This window comes from Ochotona curzoniae, unplaced genomic scaffold, assembly GCF_017591425.1.
Source record: "Ochotona curzoniae isolate NIBS_2020 unplaced genomic scaffold, NIBS_Ocur_1.0 contig_3520, whole genome shotgun sequence".
Classification (NCBI taxonomy): domain Eukaryota; kingdom Metazoa; phylum Chordata; class Mammalia; order Lagomorpha; family Ochotonidae; genus Ochotona; species Ochotona curzoniae.
The window spans coordinates 19,962,824-19,980,611 of record NW_024465894.1 but is presented as its reverse complement, the minus strand read 5'-3'; the positions used below and the strand labels follow the sequence as shown (position 1 = coordinate 19,980,611).

General features: G+C 44.5%; 1 long non-coding RNA gene across 1 annotated transcript in view; it reads left to right on the top strand.

The window, feature by feature from the left end:
• Positions 1-17,788, top strand: part of LOC121157476 — a 61,565-nt gene that overhangs the window by 28,914 nt on the left and 14,863 nt on the right. Inside the window, exon 2 of the long non-coding RNA XR_005884029.1 lies at positions 7,741-7,822. This is a non-coding gene — a long non-coding RNA (uncharacterized LOC121157476). The remainder of the gene's footprint in view (positions 1-7,740; positions 7,823-17,788) is intronic.

The window sequence follows — 17,788 nt, the reverse complement described above, 5'->3', positions numbered from 1 at the left end:
TAGTAGGAGTAATCTGAAGTGTGTATAATTCTACGTGTATTAAATGCAAGGCCAAGGACATTTCATTGCTACAGGTGAGTGACTCTGAGATTATGTATATACATACTAAATAGATAGATGAACATGCATTTTTAAATGTACAGACCCCAGGGAGCAAATCCAGTGTGCTAATTTCTCTGATACCACTGGAAAATACAATCTTAAAAGAGAAACAAGAATGCCTAAGAGCTTTTTTTTTTTTAACTTCCAAGTGGAGTTCCACCAGCAAATATGTATCAGGTACCTATTGTGTGTTGGGCACTTTGGTTCTTGGCGAAGAAGTCTCTCGTTGTGGATAATGAACAAAAGACAAAGAACCAGGTGAAACAAATCTAAAGCAGCAGTGATGTCTCCAAGGCAACAGTGTGGCATGGGAGCTGCTTGAACCTCAGCAAGTCCTCCGCCAGGGGGCGTTTGAGCTGAGATCTGATGGAAAAGGAAGTGCCGTGGATAAGTCGGGCGAAGACTAGAGGAGGAAACAATAAATGCAAGGGCCCTGGGGTCAGATCAGCCATGAATGGACTGTCTAAGAAACAGGAAGAAGGCCAGTCTGACACCAGCAAAACTAAGCAAGAGGAGCCTGGCATGAGATGAAGGGGGAGCACATTATGAAATAATCAACCGACTCAGATAAAGCTGCATTCTTAAAACACTGACCGAAATTATATTCCAGTTCCCTGAACCTGAAAATTGTCTTTCTACTTCATGAAAATTCCTAGGCCCAAGATAAAACTTGAAAGGGATTTCATGAAAACCCTTTACTCTTCCTCTTATCTGTTCTGGTTTAGCTGTTTCCTCGGAGGTGGTCAGGCGAGGAGAGAGGAAGCCAGCTTAATGTTTAAAAAATGCCATCACTCTCCGAAGAATGACTGCCTTGCAGGGTCATGGGGGGAAAGCTACTCATTGATGAAAACCTTGATCTTCATTAAGTAATTGTTTAAAGCAAATGGGACTTGCTGCTGGAAGAAGCTTCTGCCAACCCATGGAGTTGAGTGGAGAGAGCCAGGCAAAAGAGTAATTTCATGGTTCGTGCGGCCATTAGCGCTCTGTTGTCTCCTTTGAGAATAAGACTCTTCAAGTTTGGGTAGGGCAGGGTTTCAGTTTTAGATTCTGGCCAAGCTGGTTATCCAACTGAAAACATTACGGCTTATATGGCTTGCTGCGATTAGAAAGACATGAGTGGTGCTGGAGACAGTTTCGGAGCCATGAGGAATTGAAGGCCCATCATCCACCATTCAGTGCGTAAACGGGAGGTCCCAGTTCTAGGCTGCTGTCCTTGGCGAGGCTGATCCTGACCAGTCAGAACACAGGAGCACTTTCTGCAGAAGCTCACCTTCTCCCAAACTGGGTGGAACCATGTTCATAGTGAGATGCTCAGCAAGATCCTTGCATGGGCACTTCCCAGGCATGGGTGCAAGGGGAGACCGTGAGAAACCGCATGCTCTACCAGCCATGTTCACTGAGCTCCGAACACCCTCTCGCCTTTATAAAGGTGGTGGCCAGGCATTATTTAAACCTAACCCGTGCCTAGTCCAGCACTGGAGAGAACAGAGCCCCCACGGACTTCTTTCCTGGGGCCAAGGAAGCCAGAGTGGGGCTGCCTGTGTTCCTCCTGGCGTTTGCACATCTGGCCTCTGGTGATTAGCTTTAAGTGTGTTCATGCCCAGAACGCAAATGGAAGACACAGACGTGGTTTGCTGTCTAGAGTCATGAGGGTGCTACTGTTTTTTGCCAGAGACCTTCAAGTGCTGATCCCTGTGAGCAGTTCCTAGGACTGCTGCAAGTGCAGTGAGCAAATGGGAACCCGAACAAGCACTGCTGAGTCAAGAAAAGGAATCCTCTCCCACTGCCAGTATGGTTCCTCTTTCAGGCTGGGAGGAAAGAATTCTAGCAGAAACCTATTTAGATCTTACAAGTATATGCCGAATAATTTGCTAGAAACAAGACCCAACCCGTAAACCTTCTGGCTGTTCCGGGCCCAAGCATTGCATTTGTGGTGGAGTCAATTATGAAATGTGCCACCAGCTCTGTCTGCATTTTAATTAAGTAATTACTTTTGAAAGGCAGACAGACAAGAGAGCTTCTGTGCCCTGCTTGCCTCCCCAGATGCCAGCCACGGATCTAAGCATTCAATGCAAGTCTCCCTTGTGAGTGTCAGGAACCACTCACCCAGTCACTGAAGCCGACACATCTGCCTCCTGGGATGTACACTGGCAGGAAGCTGGAGTTGGGAGCCAGAGCTGGACGCTCCAGGGTAGGACCTGATCATCTTAACCAGCATCTTACCTGCCAAGCCAGACACTAGCCTGCCTATCTCATTTGTGTGCTCTTTTGTTCAGTCATCACCTGCCACTTCACCTTGTCTTCTCTCCAATATGTAGTTTTCTCAAAAAAAAAAGTTTATTTTTCATATACTGGAAAGACAAAGTGCCAGGGAGTGACAGAGATGTTTCATCTGTAGTTCATTTCTCAAATGCCGCCCCAATAGGCAAGGATGGGCCGGGCTGATACCAGGAGGCCTGAGCTCCATCAAGGGGCTCCCACTCTCATGTGGGTGGCAAGGACCCAAGAGCTTGTACTGTTGTCAGCTGCCTCCCAGGATACATGGGCAGGAAATAGGGAAAGCTGGCTACTCGAACCTGCGCTCTGATGCCCCGACAGGGTTGTTTTGTTTGAATTGTGACTGTTCAGGTTTAACAGGGTTTCAATGCCTCATTGAAGGTAGGTGGAAATTTAAAATGCAGAGACTCTGGACTTGAGGTTTTGGTTGGGAAATCCAAGTTCTCAGACACCATGTGCATGTATTCTAGGTTACATACCTTCAAAGGAGTGATACCATTCATAAGGAGGCAGAAAGCCACACCAAACATGCGAGACAGGACCAGAAATAGGCTTCTGTCATGGACCCCTTAGATTTAAAAAGAAAATAGGCCTAAATGCTAATATTCTGTGGTTTGATTTTCTGCCAGAATAAATGGTTAACAAAAGTAATGCACGTAGATATGTGGATATGTTTCTTTGTTATTTTGGAGATTGAATTGAATTTTTCACCATTTCTTTTGAAAAGAAAGAGAAAAAATATGGCTAAGAAATAATTGCTTGCTGGTTCATTCTTTCCCTAGAATATCTCAGTTCCCAACACACCACACGGGGATCGCCATTGCCAGCCAGGCAGTGGAATTTTTACATGTGACTTGCCAGTGAAGAGCAATTAACCCAGATAGATAAGCATTTCCCAGACACACAGGTGTGTATATACACACACATTCATGACTACCCCCCACACCCAGGTGCACACACACACTCCCAACACACAGTTATCTGCATTAATACACACTCTTACACATGTTCAACATATTCATACATGTTCCTCTCACACAATAGTCGCATACATATAAGCTCATTCACAGATTCATTTTATTCATACACTTATATACACACATGATGAAGTCACTAATGCACATCCACATGTAAGAAACACACATGCCCATACTTGTACACATAATACACGAACACATGAGCTTACACACATTCACACAGATACGCATTCACATATTTGTAAGTATGTTCTCACACATCCTCATGCTTGTACAGATTCTCACATATGTACACACTCATTCATGCACATTGACACAACATGTTCCCACACACGCTTTACCTTTGCTTATGAGGGTGGGTTCACATGGCTGTCTTCCACCTCCATGAGTACAGATCTTTCTGCCTAGGCAGAACCAGCTGAGGGGACTCACACCATATTTAAGGGCCCCAAAAGCCCTGGTGCTCAGCTCTGCTCCCTGACATCACAGCATGCACAATGCTGGGCCTGTGCTTGCCACTCAGGGATGCTCAGCCTGTCTCTGGACTCCGTGAGAGCTGTGGGCAGGTTGGACTGGGGCCAGTTAGCTCATTCTCCCAGGGGGTCCCCAGAAGAGACCTCTGTGCCAAGTCAACTAAAGAATTGGCCTGGCCGCATCCTGCCCACCGCAGTGCTGGGCAGAGGCCAGGAGCCTTCCAAGGGCATCGCTCAGGAGCCTGAAGCTTGGGGAGGCGGTGGAGCAGGGCTGGGCACCTTTTGATCCTGGTTTAGCTTCCAGTGCTGGAGGGCAGTGGCATGGGGTGTGAGACCCTATTGATGTCCCAAATGGGTCCACATGCCTCCCTGGAGGGTCATGAGGCCGGGAGTGTATTTAGTTAACAGTAATGATCTCGTTAAGGATGTGAATGGGCCAGCCCCTTCAACACATTCAGTCCTGCCAGCGGGCCTCCCCGCCCAGCTCTGCCTCCCCTGTGTGGCCTTACATGGGCTGTGAACTGTGATTAATAGACTTCCAGGCCTTAATAATTTGCCAAACAGCATTAAATAAGGGAAGTTGAGGACAATCGGAGCAGGACACTGGCCAGGCGGGAGGTGACTGTCAGCAGAGCCAGGCCCATCCTGGGACCAGGGCCTGCACAAAGCTGGCTGGGGGGACAATGGCACAGCTGGCTGTCCGTGGGGTGCTGGGCCAACAGCGCCTGCCTGTCCATCCAGGTGGTCAGACTGACATGGCCTCTAACTTGGTTAAGTTCCTTAAAAAGGGAAGAGAGAGAAAGAGAAAGGCAGTGAGAGAGAAAGAGTAGGGGTGTGCAGGGAAAGCCCTCTTATTTCTTCCCCAGCAAAGAAAGTAAGAGGAGGCCATTGAGCAAGAGAAAGAAAGAGATTAAGTAGCAAAGAAGTGACAAGCGGATAATAGAGAACGCTTTCAATAGTGCTAATCCTTGACATACAAGGACACATATGAAGACTTTTGTTCTTGAGTTTAGATTCACTTTGTGTCAGGAGGGAACCCCAGAGGAGAGTTGGTTGGGTTGTACCTCTGGGGAGGCTGGGCCAAAGAGAGCTGACCGCAAGTGACAAAGCTGCTGCTTTTGAGCAGTGTTTACGCCCACACAACTGCGGCTGGGAGACCACACTGGTTGAAGGCTTGTGCCGACAAGTTATTAAAGATGCCAGACGGGAGGATGTTTGCCCTGTCTTCTACTCACCACCTTACACACGGCGAGGTCACCTCAGCCCTGCAGCCGCTGCTTAACATTCAAAAAAAATCATAAAAGTTTGGTATTTTTTAATATCCATTGCATGCAGAAAACCTGATTTTTATCAGTGTGCATTCAAACTTCCATGTCTCGGGCGCCATTATCCACAGTTGTCGGAGCAGCAGGAAGTTGGTTTTATGGGAACATCATAATGAGGAGCCTTCTTGGACTCCGAAGAAACTTAATGACTTATTTAGACCCAAGGAAAGGGCGAGATAAATGCTGAATTGTCTGAGGTCTGGGTGGAATTTATTTTTAGCCTCTCATGAACCTTGTTTTATAAGTCCAGCTGGGAGAGTCTGTATAGGTGATAACGATTTATCTCCTGTCTACTAATTTGAGTGAATGTCCTGGTCAGCCCTTCCCAGTCATTCTTATGGTTGTCACACTTTGGAATAGACACCTTTGGAATACACAGTTGTGCTGCTTCAACGCCAAGGTAGCACTGCTTCTGGCAAATGTCTTCATCACTTTCAAAATAAGGCAGCAGCTTGGACTTTGGACTTGTCCACAGAATTCATTGTGGTGGTTTGGAAAACATGTCCTTAGGTTTCTGAAGTGACAACCAGAGAGAGAAGGGACAAGCTCTTTGGGGGTCGGGCAGTAAATGCACCAGGAACCATACGAGTGAGCCAGTGTCTGTGGGAATGCTTATGGATAGCCCCTAACCAATGGTTGTGCTGGAGGCAGAGGCGTGGTTTCTTTGTCTTATTTTTTAGAGATTTGTTTGCTTTCAGAGTCGGAGTTACAGAGACAGACATCTTACATCCACTGATTTACATCCTAAGTGGCCACAATGGCCAGCGCGGGGCCAGGCCAAAGGCAAGAGCCAGAAGCTTCATCCTGGTCTCCCACAGGGGTGGCAGGGGCCCAAGGACTTGAGCAATCTTCTACCGCTTATCCCAGACATATTAGCAGGGAGTGGGGTCAGAGGTGGAGCAACCAGGACATGGACTGAATGTATGGAATTTTTCAGACAGGAATAGAAAAGGGAGGCCAGTGCCACTGGGTCTGTGTTGCTTTGGGGGAACTGCTATTGAGTGAATCTTCAACTTACTTCCTAACTTTTCTGTACACATGGATAAATCACAATGGCTGTTGATTATTTCATAGTAGAAAAGCATCCTAGGAAAGGTCAAGTGATTTCAGACACACAGTAAAAAAAAAAAAAAGTCAATTTAGAACCAAAAGTCCTCATCTCAAATGGATGATTAATGTTGTGTGCAAGTGTATGCCTCTGTTCTCCAAGAGACAAGGTGTTCGTTTGGTATATATGTTTATTATTTATTCAGCATTAATGCTGCTAAATGTTCTACAGCAGAAAAGAGAATTTTATAGGAAAGTTTAATAAACAATTGCAGTATTTCTTCCTCTTAAGAATTATGACTTTTAAAATGTTGAATCCCAAATAACAAAGCAGCCTTAAATTGAAATGACCTTCACATCATGAATGTGGCTATGATAGCACATAAATTCATCACTAGGTCTCAGTTTACTTACAAAAGATCCAAGCCGTCGCCCAGTTCAAATGGGTAGAGGCTGTTTGGTTCAGAGGAGTAAAGAGCCAGTTACCAACAAAAAGTGTTTATAGGCATTATTGACAAGAAGAATCAGCCCAGTGCATAATGTGGTTATGAGCTGTGGTTCATATTTTCAAGTGTAAGTGTGCAAGAGGTGACGTAGCTGCTAATCTGTGAGGGTTAGCTTTGAAGATAGTGACATTTAACCTGTCATAATCAATTGTTCCTGTAAAAGATGAGAATTGCTGTAATAAATAACAAGATGCAACATGAAAATTGACAGCCTGGTGCTGCAAATCATGGAACTGAACACAGCTGAGTGAAGTTGCCTGTTGGTGGGAGCGAATCCATGTATTTTAAAAGTGTTCGAGAAACTTCTTTAAAGAGGAAAAATACTAGGAAGCCACCATTTTGTCTGTGCATTTCTAGACAATACACTTGCCAAGTCCACTAAGGAGGATTTCACTGATTATTCAAGGCATAACACAAGGGACAACAGCTAATCTGATTAGAGTAATGACATTTCTAATGTATTTATTTGGAGGAACAGTGGCTGAATCGCACCATTATTAACGAGCTTGCCCTGTTTTCTGGAATTCTGATACTTATTTAAAAGATCTGTCTTGGAGCATTGTGGGCTGAGCATGTAGACAATAGAAGGGGACCTTTTCCTTTATATGTTATCTGATCTGCCTGCCTTGACTTGGAAGGGGGCCTGGGGGCTCTGTTATTGTTAATGCTTGGTTCTCTCCCCGTCTTTCCTGGGTTGGACCTCTTTGGGGTCTGATGAGTGATACACTCTCGGAGCTCTTGGACAAATGCAGCTGAGCATTCCTTGTCCCCTGGACTCTCTTCTTTTTACCTAATTAGAACCCATTTCTTATGCTTGATTAGTTGATTTGCCAGCCTTACAATTATTGCATATGTAGCTTGTGGTAGGATCAATTGCTGAAAATTGTCAGACTTGTAGCACTTTTGGCTGGGAGACAGAACTAGAATTGAAACCCACTTCACCCAAGGGTTTTCCTGACATTGTGTTCTTGGATGAAGAAAAGGAGGGTGACATCTTATAGAAAATCTCCATCTCTGCTCCATTTCTTTCTAGAACTGGGAATTCAGCCCCCTGAGTCCTTGCATTCTGCATCCCTACGGTGTTCATCGGAATGAAGACCTCAATGCACAAAAAGGTAGGAAGGAATCAACATGAGTCTTTAACGGAGACTGAGAGAGATCTAGAAATGAAAAAAAGTTGCAGTGGTTTTTTTGAGTGTATTTCCCCTAATTTTTTTTTTTTAAAGATTTACTTATTTTTTTTGGAAGGGCTGATAAACAGAGAGGAGAAGAGACAGAGAGGAAGATCTTCCGTCCAATGATTCACTCCATAAGCAGCTGCAACGGCTAGAACTGAGCCAATTAGAAGCCAGGAACCTGGAGCTTCTGAGTCTCCCACGTGGCTGCAGGGTCCCAAGACTTTGGGCCATCCTGGACTGCTTTCCCAGGCCACAAGCATGGAGCCAGATGGGAAGTGGGGCTGCTGGGAGTAGAACCAGTGTCCATATGGGATCCCAGCACGTTCAAGGCGAGGACTTTAACTGCTAGGCTATCATGCTGGGCCCTCCCCCAAAACTCTAATGCTGAAGTCTAATCTAAGCAGTGTCATAGTTAAGGTGATTTAGGGAGACCAGGTTACACAGGTGGGGTGGGACACTTGTGAATGGGATTTGTGTCTCTAAGAGAGACCTTGGATTTGCCTTGCCCCTTCCCCATAAGAGCCTTAAGGCAAGCCCTCACCAGACCAAATCTGCAGGTGTCTGGATCTTGGACTTCAACCCCACAGAACTGAGAGAAGGAAATGTCTGTTGTTTAAAACCACTTTGCCCTGAACAGTCTAAGATGGAAGTGAGATGCCAACCACTGAGTTTTGCTGATCTTTCCTATACGAAAGGATTTTGTTGATAACCTCAGAGTTGGTTGGGCACAGGGGGCTTGGGAGAGAGCCATGCTGATAGCGTTGAAGTCATGGCCCTGTAGTCACATCGATCACTTGCTGTCTGTTGAGCATTGTTACCTGCCAGGATTGGTGTTGAAGGAACTAGCTTTGGCCTTGGAGATAGGCCTAGAACCTGAGCCTAGAACCTGCGTGGAAGGGAATGCTCTTCAGCAGGAGCCATACAGAGGGGAGGATGAAAATCCAGGGACATGGCAAGTTGGCTTTGTGCTGTCAGGAGCTGGGGCTGTAGACCCTGGCCATGCAGGCTAAGGTACAATGTTCCTTGTAGCTACAAAGGTGGGCTCTGGGGACCTCTACTGTATAAGGAGAGGATTTGATGAGCTTTCCTTTGTCTGATAAGGACATTTAGTTAGTGGCTAACAGGTACAGAGTGACAGAGTAATTCTACTCTACAGCATGGTGACTATAGTTAGTAATGCTGTATTATGTATTGCAAAATAGCTAGAAGAAAGGATTTTGAATGTTTTCACCACAAACAATAAATGTTAAAATTGATGGATATGATAATTACCCTGATTTAATCACCACACAGTAACTATGTTTATCAGTGCCTCACATTTGATCCCATAAATGTGTATAATCATTATGTGTTGAAAATTTAGCAATAGGATTAGCAGTTGGTCTAGTGGTTAAGATGCCAGTTCACATACCTATGTCCCACTCTGGAACTTGGTTTGTACTTAGCTCTGGCTCCCGACTTCAGCTTCCTGTTAAGACTGACACTGAAAAACAGAAGTGGTTTCACCAGTGATTGGGTTCCTGTCACCCTGTGGGAGACCTGGATCGAGTGCCCTGGCCTTGGCTTCATCCTGGGGCCTGCTCTGGACATTGCAGACATTTGGAGAGCGAACCAGTAGAGGATAGTTCTCTTTTTCTTTCTTTATCTCCCAGTTTTAAAATACCTACTTTGAATACATTAATAGATTATTCCCAAAACCAATAAAAACTTAGAATAACCTAGACCATAGCTATAGTACTTGGTAACCAGTTTTATTGTAGGGTACACACTAAGATATATCTTATATTATTTAAGAAGTTATTTCATCATAAGTTATATTATGTGTGAGGGACATTACCAACCACTAAAAAAATAATGGAAAATGGAATTCACTGAGCCCTTTCACAGGGTCAGTGTGCTTCTCCTCGGCTTCCCTGGGATCTTCTTCCAAAAAAAAAAAAAAAGAACCTCATCTCTGTGGCCCTTGTTTGGGGCATGGTCATTGGGCTACTGGATTCAACTTGTCCCCAGAGAGCCAGAGGTACCTGAAAGTTTCCAGTATCCATAGGTGCCTGGCGGCAGCACCAAACCTAAACCACACCCTCCATGGCAGAATATCCCCCGTGGGACGGGGCTGCCACCCTCCGGGGGACCCTGCCTCCCCTTTATTGCCCTGCTTTTGTAACTGTTTGCTGATTTCTTCTGGGAGCATTTCCCTGCATACTCGCATGCACCTGAATCCCACCCAGGGTCTCCAGCTTGGGCACTCAATCTAGGACCCCATCTCAGGCCGACTTTGCCTGACTCCTCCCCTCAGATCCACTCGACTTTTGTATTTACATCTCTCTGCAAGCTGTATATTTTCCCTCACAGAAGTCACACGCTGGTGACTCATGGATTGCTTCTACCACTGGACTGTGTGCTTCCTAAGTATATGGGCAGCTCTAAATAAACATCTCTGGATGTAAGAACAGGTGGGTGGTGACTGCAGACGGAGTGATTATGTGTCTCTGATCTTGGATCCTGACTCCCTGTTGCTCCCATTTTGGGAATACCATCAGCTGGTCCATACATACTAGATGAGTTAGAATTCCTGAAGCCTCCATTGTTGCAGATTGCATCATGCCATGGACACTGTCTCCGTGGGAGCATTGTCAGAAATGCAGCTTTGCGGAGAAAGTCACAAGGTAAAGATGAGGGCTAAAGGAAGCAGCAGTAAGTAAGAAAACATGCAAGTATGGGTAACAGCCATGAGCCCAGTGCCCTACACCTCTGGGATGGGCTGGGATGCCACCAGGAGGACTCCTAGGGTACATTATGAGAATCTAAAACAAATCTTGGCATAAGTCAGTCTCAGCCTTCTCTAGACAGAGTGGAACTCCTGGAAGAGCCAAGCCTAAAGAAGTGCCTGCCAGAGCCAGATAGGGTAAGATAGGACAAGAGAACAAGGTCCCAGGCTGAATGTTAGGTATTGTCTCAGAGAAAGGGGGTCCGAGGACAGTGCCAGGACCCAGGGAGAAGATATAGCCCTATATAGGTGAAGAAGACTACTCAGCATGGATGACTGGCCCAAATTAGATCTACCCTGATAACCCATCAGTGTTTGAGGGTGCTGCAAGTTCTCAGAAGATCACCACACCCCTGCAGGTGTGCCAGAGACGAGGGCAGAGAAGGCTGGTAGGTGTTCAGTAGTTCAGGATCAGTCCTCCCCCTGGGAGTTTCTCCAGCATTAATTTTGGGACCAAAGTTAGAGAGGCTTCCAGGGCCACTGAGAGCTGCCTTACTCTCCAAAACCAGAAACCCTGTCTGGGATTGACTTCCCAGTCCAGAAGACAAGAGATGTGAGGCCAGAGAAGGGGATGGAACACAGGGAAAAGAAGTGAAACATGAAGGGTGTGATAGTTGATACATTGCATGCTATTTAGCAGCTATTGCTGTCAGCAACTGGGGCTTCATCTCATGGGGAAATTGGGAGTCCATGCGGAATATGTGCCTCAGAGTGAACCAATCCTAGAAACGAGGGAGCTGGGTACTGATATACCAACTGATAGGATTCATTGGTAAAGACGGTTCCTGGTAGGGAAAGGTCTTTCCAGGTCCTTGTAGTTGGAAATTGAGACTTGGATCTGGGTGTGTCAACTAGTTTATGCTGCTCAATAAACTACACTATCTATTCCATTCACAATTCCAAGGGCCAGCTGTATGGCACCTGCTGCCAGCTGCCAGATTGGTTGGTGGCCGGATGACCTAGCACAGCTTCACTCACATGTCAGTGTGGCTGACAGGTCCACGTGTCTCTTCTTTACAGATGCAACAGCCATAGGATTCCAAGAATGAGAGAAACACACCCCCCACATGCAAATACACTATCAGCTTCTGCTTATTTTATATTTGCTTCACCAAATAATGCAAGTCTCATGGCTATCTCAGATTGACATAGGGTTATCAGATAACCAACACATGTCCATCTAGATTAGAATTTCAGAAACTGAGATTGATTGTTTAGTATTATCAAGTCCTATGGGAGATGCTACAGCAGTCAGGGATCTCCAAAGAAGCAGAAGAAGCAGCACGCATGCAAATATCTCCAAGATGAGACTTGGTGGTGGGGATTGGCACGCGGAGAGCTGGGTGGCAGTTCAGTGGGAGTCAGGAAACCTGAGAGTTGGGGAGGAGGTGCTGACTCTGCGTATCCCAGCCTGCATCTGGAGGCAACATAGCCAGAAGCCCTGAAGTCCAAGGTCAGGAGGAGTTGGATGGCTCAACTCAGAGAGAGCCCATTCATCTTTCCCTTGCTGTTTTATTCTGTCCAGGCCCTCAAGGCCCAAATGAGGTTGTGAAGAGGGCTGTCTGTGTTCCTTCAAGCACCAGTTCATAAGCTGGTCCCTTGCAGGAGCAGCCTCACTGGTACTGCTAGACATACTGTTTCACCAAACATCTGAGTATCCTTCACCCACTCAGATGTTCATTCAGTGAGCCATCCTGGGTGTCTACCCTTACTACTTTCTTCCATCATTTGTTTGATCCTCAGAGATAGAGTGCTATTCTTTGCTTTTTAGTGCTTACCACCATCAGTAATTACTTGGTTGTGTTGGTTTACTTGCTTATTGCCAGTATTCTTCAAAACCTCTAAGCATCAGCATTTGAGCCCAGCACTGAGTGTAAGACATGGTATTCAGTGAAATCATAATGAATGAACGAATGAATGAGCAAACTAAAGAGCAAGTGAGTAAAAATCATGAAAACACTTTTGTATTTGACTTTCATCACAGTCTTGGGCTCAAATCCCTCTACTCATAAACCTCGTCTGTAATTTCCAACCTGCAGAATGCTTGCTTAACACGATAAATGTGCTTCAATGTCAGGGTTGCTTTTCAATGTTAAGGTGACATCCCCAGGATTCAAGCCTCCCTTGCATGGTTTATTAAGAGACTCACTGAACCCTTGGGTACATTTAACTCGGCATCACTTACTTGCTTTTTATTTCTTCTGTATGCATTGCATGAGAGTGTGTATGTATATTTATAGAAATCCTTATCATCCAGGTTCGTAAACCACCCTTTATGAGACGGCTGCTGCATGGCTGACCCAGATGCACATGAAAAAATGTCTCATTTCTCAAGGAGAGCCTTCTGCACCTCCCACCACCTCCCTGCTATGTGGTTTGCCCGTGGGACATAATGGTGTTAAAAACTGGAGCAGCTGCCTGCCTCAGAATTTATTGACCTACTGTGTGTTTAACAAGTGTAACTTAAAAATACAACCAGCTGGGCTATTGTTATCAAAGCCAAAATTTTGAACCTAGTACTTGATGTGAATTTGTAAGGAAAGTCTCTTCTGATACTTACAGTGTGTCTGTGGATCTGGCCAGCTGTCTGCCCTTGGTGTGTGAAAAGAGAGGAACAGAGAGGACTGTAGAGAGAAACTCGAGTCACTGTTTTTTATTTTCTTTATTAATTGTGAACACAACATAGTTTTCTCTTTACCAAAGCCATGCATGTTTATTCAACATTTGTCTGGGCAAAAATGAAAGAAAATGTTGTAGTTTATATCAGATGCCAGATGCAAGGCTGAAAAAGTCTAAATCTCTTAACTAAAAGACCATGTTACAAGAGACAGGGCTTTCAAAGTCTAGACAAGGATTGTTATTAGCTCTGTGTTAAAACTACTACAACAATTGTATTCTTCTCTCATTTAAAAATAGATGTTAAGTGATTTTAATCATTATTGACCTCAAAAGAAAGATTTTTGAGGGTAGGTGACACTCATTCCACAACCCTTCTATCTACAAGCCACAAGCTGTTAAGAGTGGGTACTTTGATAGAGGCTGATGGGCTCCTTGGAAATCTAATGAAATCCATGAACCAGAAAAGCCACAGAGACCATTTTGCCTGTAACATTCAGGACTTTGCTGGTTGTCTGAATGCCATCTTTGAACTCTGGCACCAGACTCCTCTACAAGGAACAAAACACGTTACCATGTTTTGTGGCTTGAATGTGTCTCCCAGAAGTTCATGGGTTGGAACCTCAACCCTGTGTTAGGAGTGGGCTGTGGATAGGATCTAATGGGAGATGTTTAGGCCAGTGGGCCCCATCCTCATGAGTGGACTGAGATTGTTCTTCATGATAAAAGAGAGCCTTCGTACACAGGTTGACCTGTCATGAGCTGACAACATACAGAAGCTCTGGCCCAAAGCTATCAGGTTACTCTTGGACTACTCATCCTCTACAGTCATGATCCCATTAAGCCTCTTTTCTTTGTAAATTACCCAGTCTGTGGTTTCAGCAACATGAAGCAGATTAAGAGACCATGATTTAAATGAAATAAGACTTCTTTAGCTCTTCATAGTCACATTTTTTAGGTGTGGGCAGAGGCCTGGAAGAGGGTTAGGAATTTGGGATAGAGTTAGGACTTTGGATGGTGTTTTACATCAACTACCATAGATGCAGACTCTGGAATAATAACTGATATGCAAATGATTTGCAAAGGAGAAGGCACACACAGTGCCCTCTGGGCAAGACTTGCCAGTGTGGGCCACAGAGGAGCCCAGAATGTAAACTATACTCACGCACGGGGCTGGGCTTGCACACTGGGCTCCCTGCAGTCACTGCTTCAGAGAAAGGGGAAGTAAACCCCTAGGGGGCTGTCCTCCAGAAAAGCTGCAGCTGGTGAATGGGCACAGAGTGCAGGATCACCAACAGGGAAATCTAACGACAGCCCCAAGATTTCTGAACTCTAGGCTGCTGGCCTCCCAAAGAGAGACATGGAGACTTCTTATTGAATGATTGGATGTGCTCTTTCCCAAGATGAGATTGAAGCATGTTTGCAATTTTCTGAAGTTTTGTCTTGACCTTGATGAAGATATTTGCAGATCTTTTAATGTAAGCTTTTTGCAGAGTAGCACAAGCACTGGTGCAAAGATCTTCCTTCTAGAAGTCTGCAGGGGCATGACATCAATAGGTTCCCATTCAGCCCACTCTGTAGCGCTTCCATACATTCTGCCCCAAATGCAAGGGCAACACAGGCTTGCTTTGCTGATGCAGAGCATATTATTTGGAGAGGTTGAAATTTCCTTTTTTATCCAAAAGAAACAGTGGCATTGCAGGAGAGTCCTGTATGCACAGGCTCTTTAGTTTTGAGAAGTCTCCCCAAGCTGATATGAATGATTTTTTTTTTTATTGTGTGACACAATCCCAAAGACTGAAGCCACAACATTGGCAGCTTCTAGTTGAGTTAGGAAACTGCAAGGAAAAAAAAAATCAATGACCCAACCTATGGAAATACAGGCAACAGAAATGAAGAAGCAATTGAGTATGAATATGCAGTAGCTGCTTGACTTATGAAGAGATTATATACCATAAACTCATTGTCAGTTGAAAATATTGTTAAATTGAAAATGCACCAAATGCAGCTAACCAGCCCAGTGCCATAGCTTAGTTGCGTAAACATGCTCACAACTTAGCAAAACCACTTAACACAAAGCCTTTTCATAGTGAAGTGTTGAGTATCATATAACTTATTGAATACTTACATTCAAAATAGGCCTACACAGTACACTGAGAGCACCTGTTGTTTTTCCCTCATGATTGTGGGGGCAACTGGGACAGTGCTCTATGAACTCTCCAGGATTCCTACAGAGGATTTTACTACAAATCAATTGTCTGGGAAGAAATCAAAATTTGAAATATGATTTCTACAAATGCATATGACTTTTGCACCATTTTACATTTTAAAAATTAGTAAGTTAAAGCATCATAACTTATAGGTCATCTAGACTAATGGTAATGGCCAGATCATGAATAAACACAGAATTCCGATCCACAGTCTGCAGTCACTAGTTAGGAGCCCAAACCCTAACCTCTGCAACCAGTGACCCAGCATAGCCAGGACTTAATCAGTAACTTCTCTAAGTTTTACCCTTCCGTCATCCTAGGACCAATCAAGATCACCAACTCTTCTGACTGAGTGCCTTGCTGCTGGTTATCCTGCCTCCTACTTCCCCACGCCAACAGTCTACCATCAGGGACCACCTGAGCTGACTGCCCTCTCTTCTGTTAGAAACCTTTCCATCTTCATTCCCTACCTTTGAGTCTCTGCCGAATGCAAGCAGTGACGGCCAACTCCTGAGTAGCCTTTTCTTACTCCCATTTGGGAAGTCTGCATTTACTTCTACACAGTTCATGGGGGAAAAAAAACCTTTATAGTCAAGAAACGTGAAGAAAAAAAATGCCTAAACTGTCAGTAATTTAGTATAATCAACAATAAAATGCACTTTTGGCATGATTTGGAGGACAGTTCATAGGAATTGAGAAAAAGGCTAATATATGTGTATGTACACATAGTCTTGAACCTTGCAATATCAATTCTAATAATCCATATTATGGAAATTGGTCAAACCAGGGTCGTGGACAAAGACGTTCACTCTATAATAGTTCAAATATCTGAAATGGGGATGAATAGAATGTGAGGCATCCATGTAATAGAAATCTGTGAGTCCACTAAGAAAACAAAATACTGGCCATGGGGGCTGCTGATTGGGTGGATGTTGGGCGGCATAGATAGCAGTGTGTAGCCATCTTGTAAGCACATATGTATGGGCTCAGCACATCTTGATTTCTGTTTTTATATAATGCCAGTCCCATAGAGGCTCTTCCTTTTTTCTTTTTTCTCGTTGTTTCCATTTTTATGATGGTCATGGACTCCCTTGGGAATGGAAAAAATAAAATAAAAAGAATGAGCTCGGAAATGGGGTTTTGAGAATGTGTTATCCACGCTGTTACTTTTTTTCTCACTTCTCATAATATTGTGGCTGAATTATGCAGAATAAGTCATGGGCATCATAACAGCTTTGATTCCTGGAACAATAGCCAAGATAATAAGCAGCCCACTTCATTCGCAAAGCCCCCCATGACTCATCAGAGACAAGACAAACATCAGTGCAGGTGTTGCAATAATTCAGTTTCATTTATCCACCTCTGTCCAGCAATGAAATGATTTGTGATAGTTAATTTTCCAAAACAGTAGGAGCTTATCTTTTACCCCAGATTTTTTTTCTTTCTTTCTTTCTTTTTTTTTTTAGTTTAAATGTTTTTAAGGGAATCTTCCCTAAATCAGTTTCACTGCTTCTGTTTCTTCAAAAGAACGCAGTTATCCAAACAGAACTCCTTCCTGTTGATTTAGGATTCTGGCTGTGACTGAGGAGCCCAACACTGTGGCCTACTTTAGTCCTTTGCCTGGACAGGATGGAAGAGAACAGGGGGGCTTGCTTCTTCTTTGTTTTTTAAAATTTGTTTACTTAAATCAGAGTTACACAGAAAGAGAAAGACAAAGATCTTCCATCTGCTGATTCTCTCCCCAAATAGCTGCTATGGCCAGAGCTGGGCTGATTTAAAGCTGGGAGCCAGGAGTGTCTTCAGGTCTCCCATATGGTTGTGAGACCGAAGGACCGGAGCCATCCTCTGCTGCCTTCCCAGGCCTCTAGCAGGGATCCGTATCAGCAGTGGATCAGCTAGGACTCAAAGCAGCACCTATGTGGGGTGCCTGTACTGTATGCAGAGACTTGACCTGATATACCACTAGGCCGTCCCTGCTTCTGCTTTGACAAGTCTTAGTGACTGAGGTTTTGAATTTCTGATCCAAAGCTATTGCTGCTTCATCTTTGAAAGATTATATCCCTATTGGATCTTAGCATGGTCAAGGGAACTCCTGGTAATTATTTCTTGATCATTCAGTTATCCACCTTGCTTTTGGTGTCAAAGATTTAGGTAGTGGCTGGCCTTGTGGAGCAATGAGTCAAACCACTGCCTAAAATGCCCGCATTCTATATGGGCACCTCTCTCTCTTTGTCTTTCTAATACTGCATTGCAAATAAATAAATCTCAAGAAAAATGTGGGTTATTCTGGAAACACAGTGAAGGTTTTGG